Consider the following 12,139-nt stretch of genomic DNA (forward strand, 5'->3'; position numbering starts at 1 on the left):
TCAATGGGTAGCTGGGAATCACAATTGACATTATAATGGTCCAGTACCATGCAATTAATACAATAGTATTTTATTAATTGTCCTTACCTGTCCTCCACATATTTTTTATATAATAATCTTAGATGCTCTGAATTAGTTCTGCCGTATTTTGTGGTATATTGGGAACTTGATGAACTTTTAACACGGGAAGGTTAGTCATACATGAAATCTAGGGGAAAAGGATGCATCTCGTTTAATAGCCTGCACTAGCAAACGGTAATATCTTCAAATATTTTTGTTTTTTTTAGCTCAAATACAATCTAGTATAAAAGTTGATTATGGGACACTCAGTGTTCAGACAATGAGTCACAATAACGTGGCTGAAGACATGAAGAATAAACCATACACCAGAAGATGAGTCGACAACAACTGTTCGGTCCATCCTGGACTGTTATTAAGTAGATTGACATTATCACAATCTCGATAAGGTCCAGGACGGGCCGAAACGTAGTCTCGTCTTCAAAGTTCATTGCATTTCCGTTTTCAACGATAGGTCTCAAGTCGACGACGGTGTAGGTGCACTAGCATCTTTACGGCTGAACTTAGTTCAATTTTGTACGATCAACTGCATTCTAATATGTTTATTTGTGATGTGTGTCTATGTATATATTAACGCGTTGTACTGAATGGGGTGAGAATAGCTTGAGCTACCTCATCCCCTTGTGTGTATTTTACCTCAATAAACTTATTTCAATTTCACTGCATTCTCGCTGTCAACTTCCCTGTGTCGTACCTAATTTTTAACTCTCAGTGGTCCGGATTCCTTTAATCCTATCTCGCCTTTGGCAATCTAAATTCAACATTGGCTGTATCTCAGCAGACTTAAGACAATCGAATTTGTTGGGTTTCCAGAAACGATACGAAGATACAAGATGGGGCATAGTCATCAAGTCGTCATATCTTTTCTTGGTTCGTAGGTGACGTCCTGGGTACATTTCAAAGTATAGAGGATCACTGAGATCTAGGCGGAGTGTCGATGTCGTAGTGGGTATAGAGGGTCTCAGCTGGAATAATGGTGTTGCAAGGTAAGGTACTTGATCCTTTCGTTGAGTGACACTGCAGGTTCGTTGGGGTTCTGGCTGTGAAGTTCTTCGAAGGTATGAACATAACGTGTACTTAGCCTCAGATGCGTAGGCGACTTGTAGCTACGGAGAGAGTAGAGGTGCAGAAGATTGAGTAGTAGTTGACATCAACCGAGTCATCAGATGACTGACTGGAGGGTTTTAGACTTTATATGGCAGGTCTAAAGCAGTAGTTGAATCAGTACTGATGTCAGACGCGGCTTGAGTAGATGGTGCAGAAGTATCTTGTTGCTCTGGGACTCTGGGTCAGGTAAAGATGTAGAGACTTCAGTAAGGTGGTCCATTTTCGGTGTAGAGTTTGTTGATAATTTAGACGAATTCCTTGTAGTTCGTGCCTGCCATCATTTCGGCTAGAGGCGTTATTACGAAGACTACTAGATTCAGATTCAGATGTTTATTCAGGTAAGGTATATACATACAAGTGATGTTACATTAATGGATTGATATATAGATAGAGCTAGTACATACAATGCCTAAAGCCACTATTACGCAATGCGTTTCGGGCAAGAAAAACATTAATATCTAGAACTTAATACTAATTGAGCATAAAGAATAAAAGGTGTTGAGAACAAATACAAATAAAGATAAAAAAAAGGGGGAACATGACTGAAAAAGCAGCACAAATACAATAGGTTGACAGTGTTGATTAAAAAAAAAAAAAAAAAAAAAAAGAAAATAACAGACATGGGTTGACAATAGAGTGAGGTAGATTACAGGGAATTTATTAGGTAGTGTTTAGTTTTTATCTTAAACTGGTTGAGAGAGGTACAGTCTTTAACATGGTTGGGAAGGTCATTCCATATTCTGGGCCCCTTGATTTGCAGAGCATTTCTAGTTTGATTAAGGCGTACTCTAGGAATATCAAAACTGTATTTATTTCTGGTGTGGTGCTCATGGGTTCACTATTAACGATGTTGGAGCAGGCGAGTAGTGTGGTGAAGGCTGGCTTGATTGGCCAGAGGGAGGTGGTAGCGGTAGCAGCCTAGTCGATGAATGGTTGCCGGACTCTGAGCTAGACCCCCATTGGCCTGCAGGCTGCATGGTAGCTCATCCACAACCCGGAAGCTCTGGGAAGTTGGCGGCTTGCACGTTGAAAGTCGATGGTGCACGGCGAGTGGAGGCCTGCCTGGCGTCGGACATTTTTATTTCCTTAATTCTTCGAGGGGGCAGCGGAGATAACAGTATGGTCCGTCCCCTGTACAGTGAAGACAGTCTTTGACCCAGTCCTAGAAGTGTTGGTTCCCGGCTCACTTGCTGCATCGTTGGTCCTGGAAAGTGTACGTCTTGGTGAAGTGATCGTAGCTGTACCTGTCGAGCCGGGCTTGGGGAGTAGAAGAACTCCCAGAACCCCATCAACCAGGTACCATTGACGAAGTCTGTAGTATTGTTCCTTGGTGATCTGGTGAGGTGTGCTGGCGATACCAAATCACCGGAATCCGTTCTTAGTAGCAGAGGTAACTTCCTCAGGCGAGGTATAAGTAACCGTCATGGTGACGAGGTGCGCACCGCTCCTGTGCCAGGTAAGTCCACTATCACATTACAGGGATCACTCCTTGTAATACCTTCAGTCTTACCTTACTGACAGGCTCCAGTATGTTTCTATGAATAATTCCATTTCTCCTACACTACCCATCAACATTGGTGTTCCACACGGCAGCGTACTTGGCCCTCTCCTCTTTCTCATCTACATTAATGACCTTCCAAATGCCTCTCAACACCTCAAATCAGTCGCTGATGACAACTTTTATTTTCTCCAGTCCTGACCCTCTTGCTCTAAATGTCACTGAATACTGAGCTAAATAAAGTCCATCTTTGGCTAACTGCCAACAAACTCACCCTTAACATTGACAAAACTTTCTATATTTTGTTTGGTAATAAATCCTCAAATGAAATTAATCTAAGAATAAGCAATATACAAATCAGTAGTAAAGTTGATGGTAAATTCCTTGGTGTCCTCATCGATAACAAGCTGAATTTCCAGGGACACATTGTAAATATATCAAAAAAAGTTTCTAAAACTGTTGACATTCTTTCTAAGATCAGATATTATGTACCTCGCCCTTCCCAGGTGACACTATTACTCTCAACTATCCTTATCTCAACTATGGTATTTGTGCTTGGGGTTCTACTACCTAAAATCATTTACGTCTAATTACTAAACACAAAGCTTCTATTAGAACAATATCTAACTGTGGCCCCACCTTGAGGTGCTTCCGGGGCTTAGCGTCCCCAGACAGCACTCTGTACCCTTATTCAAATCTCTGAATGTTTGATATTAAGTCACTGCACATCCTCTCAGGTGTACTCTATATATTTAAAACTGAATTGTAATGACAATCCTGACCTTAACAGCTTTCTAGAAGGTTGTAACAGAACTCATGAGCACCACACCAGAAACAAATACCTATTTGATATTCCAAGAGTACGACTTAATCAAACTAGAAATGCTTTACAAATCAGGTACCCAGGATGTGGAATGACCTTCCCAACCATGTGTACCTATCTACCTATAAGAGTGTACCTATCCCAACCAGTTTTAAGATAAAAGCTAAGCACTACCTAATTAACTCCATGCAACCTACCTTACCCCTAAATGTCAACCCATGTCTTACTATTTTTAAACAAGGCTGTTTGTTGACCAACCTGTATATTGGCTATTTTCTTCCATGTTCCCCCCTTTTTTATCTTTTTTTTTTAACACAATTTATACTTAGAGCTCAGTTAATAGTAACTTTGTCTAAGTGTTTTTTCCCCCACCTCACCTTGTCCGAAACGCTATGCGTACGAGTGGCTTTAGGTATTGTATGTACTACCTCTATCTAGAAATCCAACATTGTTTGTAAATCAACTATGCATGTACTTTCCTGAATAACATTGACTTACTTTCCTTGGGATGGTTTCGGATAGTGCAGGGTCTGCAGTCTGGTCATTGGTTTCGTTTTCTGTATCAGTCAGGATTGGATTGCTATGATTGATTGATTGATTGATAAAGATTAAGCCACCCAAGATGTGGCACGGGCATGAATAGCCCGTAAGTGGTACAATTTTTTGTTCAGTAATTCTTTTCAGTGTTCTGAGGTCGCATTTAATCGTCAATCTGTTATCGCCGGGGAGGATACTGCTTGACAGTCATTATGAGGGTGTCCAACTGCTGGACACCTTTGTTGACCAGGAGAGTGGCTGTGTTGATGGCTTCAGGGTGCCCACTGCATGATTCGGGAACTCTTAAAGCTCTTCTAAGGTCATTGGTTGCTTCACATTCCAGAAGATAGTGAAGTAATGGCTTTTCTGTGACTGTTTGGCAGAAGATGCACTCTCTCTGTCGGGGTTCACCAATCTCCCAGTTGCATCTGTAACCTAGACGTAGTCTATATAACCTAACTGCTATTTCCCTGTGGATTCCTTTTGGGATATTTAACCTTTCTAATTTGGTTGCCTGAAGATACCATGTTGCAGAGGGCGAACCTTCAGCTACTCTCTGGTGTAGGTAGGCTTTGTTGAGATGTGAGAGTTTTTGGTGATGATGTTTTTTATGTTCTCTAGGCTGGGTTGAATTGTTTTATGTATCACTGGATGTCGAGTTGCCAATTTAGCAATTTCATCGGCTTTCTCATTTAATGGGATTCCAATATGGTATGGGATCCAGTTTATGGTTATGTTGAGTCCTTTGCCTTTAGCGACTGCTCCAAGATACAAATTGGTGGTAATTATTTCCACATTATCTTTCCACTGTTTATGTCCTAGTATTTGAAGTGCAGCTTTTGAGTCTGTGTGTGTGATTGCATTTTGAGTGTTTTGTGCAATCACATATGCGAATGCCTGTTGTATGGCAAACAGCTCAGTTTGGGTTGATGATACTAGTCCTCCCAGTCTCCAATATGCCTGTCTGTACGCTGGCCGTGCAAAGAGCAGCGCCAGCACTCTCATATTCTGTGTCCACCGATCCGTCTGTGAAGATGTGGGTGGCTCCTGCTACTGCTATGCTATACATTTGCTTTTCTATTATAGCAAACCAGATCCAGCAAACCTTAGGATTGCTGGATCATAGGCAGCTGTAAAGCTGCCGCCCAGTTGGGTGGGTGTTATCTTGAGGTTATCTTGAGATGATTTCGGGGCTTTTTAGTGTCCCCGCGGCCCGGTCCTCAACCAGGCCTCCACCCCCAGGAAGCAGCCCGTGACAGCTGACTAACTCCCAGGTACCTATTTACTGCTAGGTAACAGGGGCATTCAGGGTGAAAGAAACTTTGCCCATTTGTATCCGCCTCGTGCGGGAATCGAACCCGCGCCACAGAATTACGAGTCCTGCGCGCTATCCACCAGGCTACGAGGCCCCTTCTTGTGTGGAGCAAGACTAGTAACTGTGTGACTCACCATAGATGTAAAGTGCCTTGTATAGTGACTGTTGTGAGCCTCTTGTTGATCACTTGTCACACAAAGATTATTGATGTGTGTATTTGTGTGAGTGATTAGATATGTATGTGTATGTATATATGTATACGTATATATATATGTACATGCATGTATGCGAGTGTGTACATGTGTATATAAGTTAGTTAGTTTAGTTCATTTATTATGCACCCCATACCCATCTTGTGGGCGGTAGTGGAACGGGTTACAGAGGCACATAATGGGCTCAGGGACTGAACCCCACAATTCATTTAGCTAAGCAAGTTACAATCTTGATGAGCTAGTTACAAAATTCAATATAAGTCATCACATCAACAATGGGTTCGAGATCAACCTCAAGTACAGGTTCTACCCATGTGTATATAACATTAATCATTTTATACTAGCGTTAAAAGATTGTTATTTGCTTAGCTAAACGAACTAGAGGGTTCAGTTCCTGAACCGATTATGTGCCTCTGTAATCTTTTACACCACCGCCCACGGGATGGGTATGGGGTGCATAATAAAGAAAGAAATTGTAATTCATAGGCAGCCTTTTTCATTGGGAGACTTTCTATTACTATTTTGAAAGTAGGCTCTTCCCACGGCGCGGAAGGAGTGTAATTTGGGTGTGGATGATCACCCTCTCTATCAATAATCATGCTTTTTAAATGCAGTCTGTTTACGACTTTTCCTGCTTTTGCAACCCAAAAGTTTCCATTGTTTTGGCCTAGTCCAACCACCAAGGCCTGCCGTACTGGGATTGGATCAGGAGAAATAATTATCTTACTGATAATTGTAGCTGTCCTTTGTGATATTCTTTCTTGTAGAGAGGGCAAACCCGTCTCCAGTCTAAGAGTTTCAAGCCTGGTCCACATGCGGGCTCCCAGTGCAGCTCTCATAGCATTGTTTTGGGCAACTTCAAGCTTTTTCCACTGTTGGTGTGATAGACATGTGAGTGCAGGTGCGGCATAGTCGATCACTGATCTGACTGCCTGTACATTCAAATTCAAGTGTTTATTCAGGTAAAGCACATACATACAAGGTGAGATACAAACATTGATGGATTTATAGATAGAGCTAGTACATACAATGCCTAAAGCCACTATTATGAAAAGCGTTTCGGGCAGGAAAAATATTAAGATTAAAACTTAATACTAATTGAGATTAAAGTATAAATGTGTTGAGAAAATAAAAAATAAAAAAGGGGGGAACATGGCAGAAAAATAGCAAATATAGAATTTGGTCAACAAACAGCATTGTTTAAAATAGTAGACATGGGTTGATATTTAGGGGTAAGATAGGTTACATTGAGTTTATTAGGTAGTGTTTAGTTTTTATCTTAAACTGGTTGAGAGAGGTACAGTCTTTAACATGGTTGGGAAGGTCATTCCACATTCTGGGTCCCTTGATTTGTAGAGCATTTCTAGTTTGATTATAAGTCGTACTCTTGGAATATCAAATAGGTATTTGTTTCTGGTGTGGTGCTCATGGGTTCTGTTACAACCTTCTAGGAAGCTTTTAAGGTCAGGATTGACATTACAGTTCAACGTTTTATATATATATATATAATACACATGAGAGAATGTGCAGTGACTTAATATCTAACATATTCAGAGATTTGAGTAAGGGTACCGAGTGATGTCTGGGGCTAGAGTTGGATATTGTCCTAATAGCAGCTTTGTGTTGAGTAATTAGAGGACGTAAATGATTTTGGGTAGTAGAACCCCAAGCACAAATACCATAGTTGAGATATGGATAGATAAGGGAGTAATAGAGAGTCACCAGAGCAGGGCGTGGTACATAATATCTGATCTTAGAAAGAATGCCAACAGTTTTTGAAACTTTTTTTGATATATTTAGAATGTGGCCCTGGAAATTCAGCTTGTGGTCAATGAGAACGCCAAGGAATTTGCCATCTAATTTGTTACAAATTTGGGTATTGTTTATTTTGAGATTTATTTGATTAGAGGATTTATTGCCAAACAGAATATAGAAAGTTTTGTCAATGTTAAGGGTGAGTTTGTTGGCAGTTAGCCAGTGATGGACTTTATTTAGCTCAGTATTCACTGAGGCATTTAGAACAAGGGGGTCAGGACTGGAGTAAATGAAGGTTGTGTCGTCAGCAAATAGAATTGGTTTGAGGTGTTGGGAGGCATTTGGAAGGTCATTAATGTAGATGAGAAAGAGGAGAGAGCCAAGTATGCTGCCCTGGGGAACACCAATGTTGATGGGTAGGGTGGGAGAAATTGAATTATTCACAGAAACATACTGGAGCCTGTCAGTAAGGTAGGATTTGAGGTATTGCAGGGAGTGTCCTCTGACTCCATAATGATGTAATTTAAGAAGAAGGTTTTGGTGGTTGACAGTGTCAAAAGCCTTACGCAGGTCCACAAATAACCCAACTGGGAACTCATTTTTGTCAAGAGCTGCGTGAATCATGTTAATCATACTAATAAGTGCATCGTTAGTGCTTTTTTTGGGTCTGAAGCCATATTGACAAGAGCTAAGTATATTGTGTTTGGCTAGATAAGAGTAAAGCTGCTTGTAGATTAGTTTTTCAAATATTTTTGACAAGTTTGGCAGAATTGATATAGGTCTGAAGTTGTTAACATCAGTGGGATCACCACATTTGTGGACAGGGGTTATTCTCGCTTTTTTTTTAGAATATCTGGAAAGGTTTGGAGTTCAAGTGACTTGTTGAAGAGCAATGCAATGGCAGGAGCTAGAAATCTGGAGGCTTTTTTGTAAATTAGAGATGGTATCTCATCAAGGGTACTTAACTTACTTTTAAGGGAAAAAATTACCTCATTAACATCAGAGGAATTAGAGGGGGCTAGGTACAGAGACTCTGGATAGTTACCTGGATGTCCCAATGGATGAAAAGAACCTATTGAATTCAATAGCAGTGTCTGAGGCCGAAAGCACACCATCGTTATTTGATAGGAGAATTGGTTTTTTATTCAAAATATTTTTTGATCCCAATATTTGGGAGATAGTGCTCCATGTTTTCTTAATGTTGTCCTTAATTTGAGTAAATTTATTTTCGTAGTATTCTATTTTGGCTCTTCTAATTATTTTAGACAGCATGAATTACTGAATAAACATGACTTAGTTTAGTTCATTTATTATGCACCCCATACCCATCTTGTGGGCGGTAGTGGAAAGGGTTACAGAGGCACATAATGGGCTCAGGGACTGAACCCCACAATTCATTTAGCTAAGCAAGTTACAATCTTGATGAGCTAGTTACAAACTTTAATATAAGTCGTCACATCAACAATGGGTTCGAGATCGACCTCAAGTACAGGTTCTAAATTAAGCAACTGACATATGTGGAGAGCTAGTGTCACAATTGATATGTTTGTCCTGCACACCGCCCCCCATCCAGTGGGCAGCGGTGGATAGGTTACAATCACTCAGTTACTACCTACAGTTAGCAAACTGGGGATATTTGGCTAAAATTTCTGGTAGCAGATCATTTTGAATGAAATATTTACACATCGCTGGATCATTGGTTATTAAATTGTCTCTAAATTCACGTATCTTTTCGCACTCCATCACATAGTGACGGAGGGTGTGCGAATAATTTTGTTGACACAGTTTACATTTGGTCAGGTCTACATCAGCAGATAATGACAATTCCCAGAGATACTTGTAACCGAGTCTAAGCCGAGCAGTAGTAACATCTAGAAGTCTGCTGATTTTATTGGATGATCCATAGATGTGTGGCTCCTCTTGAATACAAGAGAGATAAATATTGTGTCCATAATAAGGCTATAAAGAGGCCGACTTTCCTTCACCTGAAAATATTCTCCATCTTCACTAAATATATTTTGTACATGAAAGAAAACGGAACCTCGTATTTTATGGTAAACTTAGGGTGAGAACCACAATTCTTCTTTTAATTAGTTTTTAAAATATTGCTCGAAATGTATATTAGTGGCTTTAGGCACTGTACATTAGATATAACAAAAATATACCGTATATACAGTTAGGGAAACTGTTAATATACACAAAGAAGCAGCAGGAAATAAACAGTATATTTTCTGAGATCTGTACTGAAACAAAATATTAAAAGTTCATTTATATTTTTTTACAAGAATGTAAAAAATTTTAATTAAATGATAACATTTATTTTACTTTTGTACATTACTAAAGAAGAATATCCGATTTCTGAATTTAAAAAAAAAAATTGATAAAGTTTATATAAAAATCTCAGGAATTTACATATCTTAAATATATATTTAAGACGTGAGAGAAGAGATCATGTTGTAATATTCACTATTATTTTTAAATTTTAACAAATTTTAGATGCCACATTAGGCACTTATACAAATGAAACTTAAATTTATGCAGAGTAATTAAAACTGCAAATATAATAACATGAATAAAGGTAACTGCAGAAAGCCTATTGGCCCATACGAGGCAGCTCCTATCTATAACTACCCAATCCCACTCATATACTTGTCCAACCCGCGCTTGAAACAATCGAGGGACCCCACCTCCACCACGTTACGTGGCAATTGGTTCCACAAATCAGCAACCCTGTTACTGAACCAGTATTTACCCAAGTCTTTCCTAAATCTAAACTTATCCAATTTATACCCAATGTTTCGTGTTCTGTCTTGTGTTGATATTTTTAATACCCCTATTAATATCCCCCCTGTTATGTCCATTCATCCACTTGTAAGCCTCTATCATGTCACCACTAACTCTTCGCCTTTCCAGTGAATACAACTTAAGCTTTGTTAATCTTTTTTCATATGAAAGATTTCTAATTTGGGGAATTAACTTAGTCATCCTACGTTGGACACGTTCAAGTGAATTTATATCCATTCTATAATACGGCGACCAAAACTGAACTGCATAATCTAAATGGGGCCTAACCAGAGCAAGATATAGCTTAAGAACCACACCAGGTGTCTTGTTACTAACGCTTCGATTAATAAATCCCTGTGTCCTATTCGCCCTATTACGAACATTTATGCATTGATCCTTTTGTTTTAAATTCTTGCTAATCATAACTCCCAGATTCCTTTCGCAATTCGTCTTCGCAATCTCAACACCATCTAGCTCGTATCTTGTAACCCTTTGTGATATTCTTTCTTGTAGAGAGGGCAAACCCGTCTCCAGTCTAAGAGTTTCAAGCCTGGTCCACATGCGGGCTCCAAGTGCGGCTCTCATAGCATTGTTTTGGGCAACTTCAAGCTTTTTCCACTGTTGGTGTGATAGATTTGTGAGTGCAGGTGCGTGTCACGAATCTTACTAAGATTCTGCCATTACTCTTGATTCTCATATTACTTTATTGTCTTGTTCTCTAATTAATATTGCATCTAGTTGTATAATATAAGATTTTGTATGTTATATATATAACATAGCATGCTGTGTAGTGTGTGTGAGGCTTTTTGGTGTTAGATTTCGCGTGTAGTTTATCCGTGTGAGCGGTTGACCGTATTTGGATATGGCCAGTGTTGGAAACATTGTTGTCAATCGAGTGTCTATAGTTTTACCTTTATTTATTCCCATATTTGGTTGCCGTATTATTGTATGGAATGTTGTACCAGTGTTTACTACTCTTTAGTTTGACAATGTTTTGAATATTAGTGCTGCATTTTGTTATTAGAATTTCCACAATGTTTGTGTGGACGTTTAGTTGATTTTTTGGTAGACGTTTGGCCTGCGGACCAAATCCTGGGCAGTAGCGTGGCAGCTGTTGTCGAGAGGAGTTGTGTTTTAAGCTAAGTCATTGTTGTTTTAGCCCATATAAATGTTAATTATCTGGTTAGATGATTTGAGTATTACTATTGATTAATCCATGTTCTGGTGATGTTGCTCATGTCTCAATAATTAATTTCATTCTATGATATTGCATGCTGAAGAATATTTCTGGCTATTATTTATACATTTAATTGTTGTTATGTTTGTCCCCCTTAGCATAAATATATTGTTCTCCATTTTATGCAGTGATGTAATTATACCCCTAGACATTCGTTGGCAAGGCCGATTTATTATCATTTCTTTACACTGCGGGGAGAAGAACCTTATTTAGTCTCAAGGGTGGTAACAGTGCGGCATAATCGATCACTGATCTGACTGCCTGTACATAGTATGTGCGAAGGACTTGCAGATTGGCTCCTCCAGAAAGGGAGGTTAGCGACCTGAGGATTGCCGTCCGGGCCGCAGTTCGCTGTCTCAAGTAAGTGACCTCAGCATTAAAATTCACGTGTGTGTCCAGGATGATTCCTAGATACTGATAGGTGTCGACCCATTCAATTGGTTGACCCTGTACTGTGAGTTGGATGTTGGGCTTCGCTATTTTTATGGGCATGGCCTTTGACTTTGAGGGGTTGAGTTTGATACCAATCTATGTATTTGATACCTGGTTATCAGGTATATACCTGGTATTATACCTGGCAAATCTGGTTTGATACCAGTCATGTTTATATGTTTTTTCGTTAATCTCATTTATTACCTAGACATTGTCGGCTGGTCTGGCATTTACTGTGCCCGTGGACGTGCTTCATGTGCAGCTGTCGGACCTGGTGGGCGTCCAGCTGCTTCAGGGCCACCGTGCTGTGGTCAAGTTCCACCTTCAGGCTGCCTTTCAGGCAGTTTTCGAGTGGTGTGAG

This window comes from Procambarus clarkii, chromosome 71 (assembly GCF_040958095.1).
Source record: "Procambarus clarkii isolate CNS0578487 chromosome 71, FALCON_Pclarkii_2.0, whole genome shotgun sequence".
Lineage (NCBI taxonomy): Eukaryota > Metazoa > Arthropoda > Malacostraca > Decapoda > Cambaridae > Procambarus > Procambarus clarkii.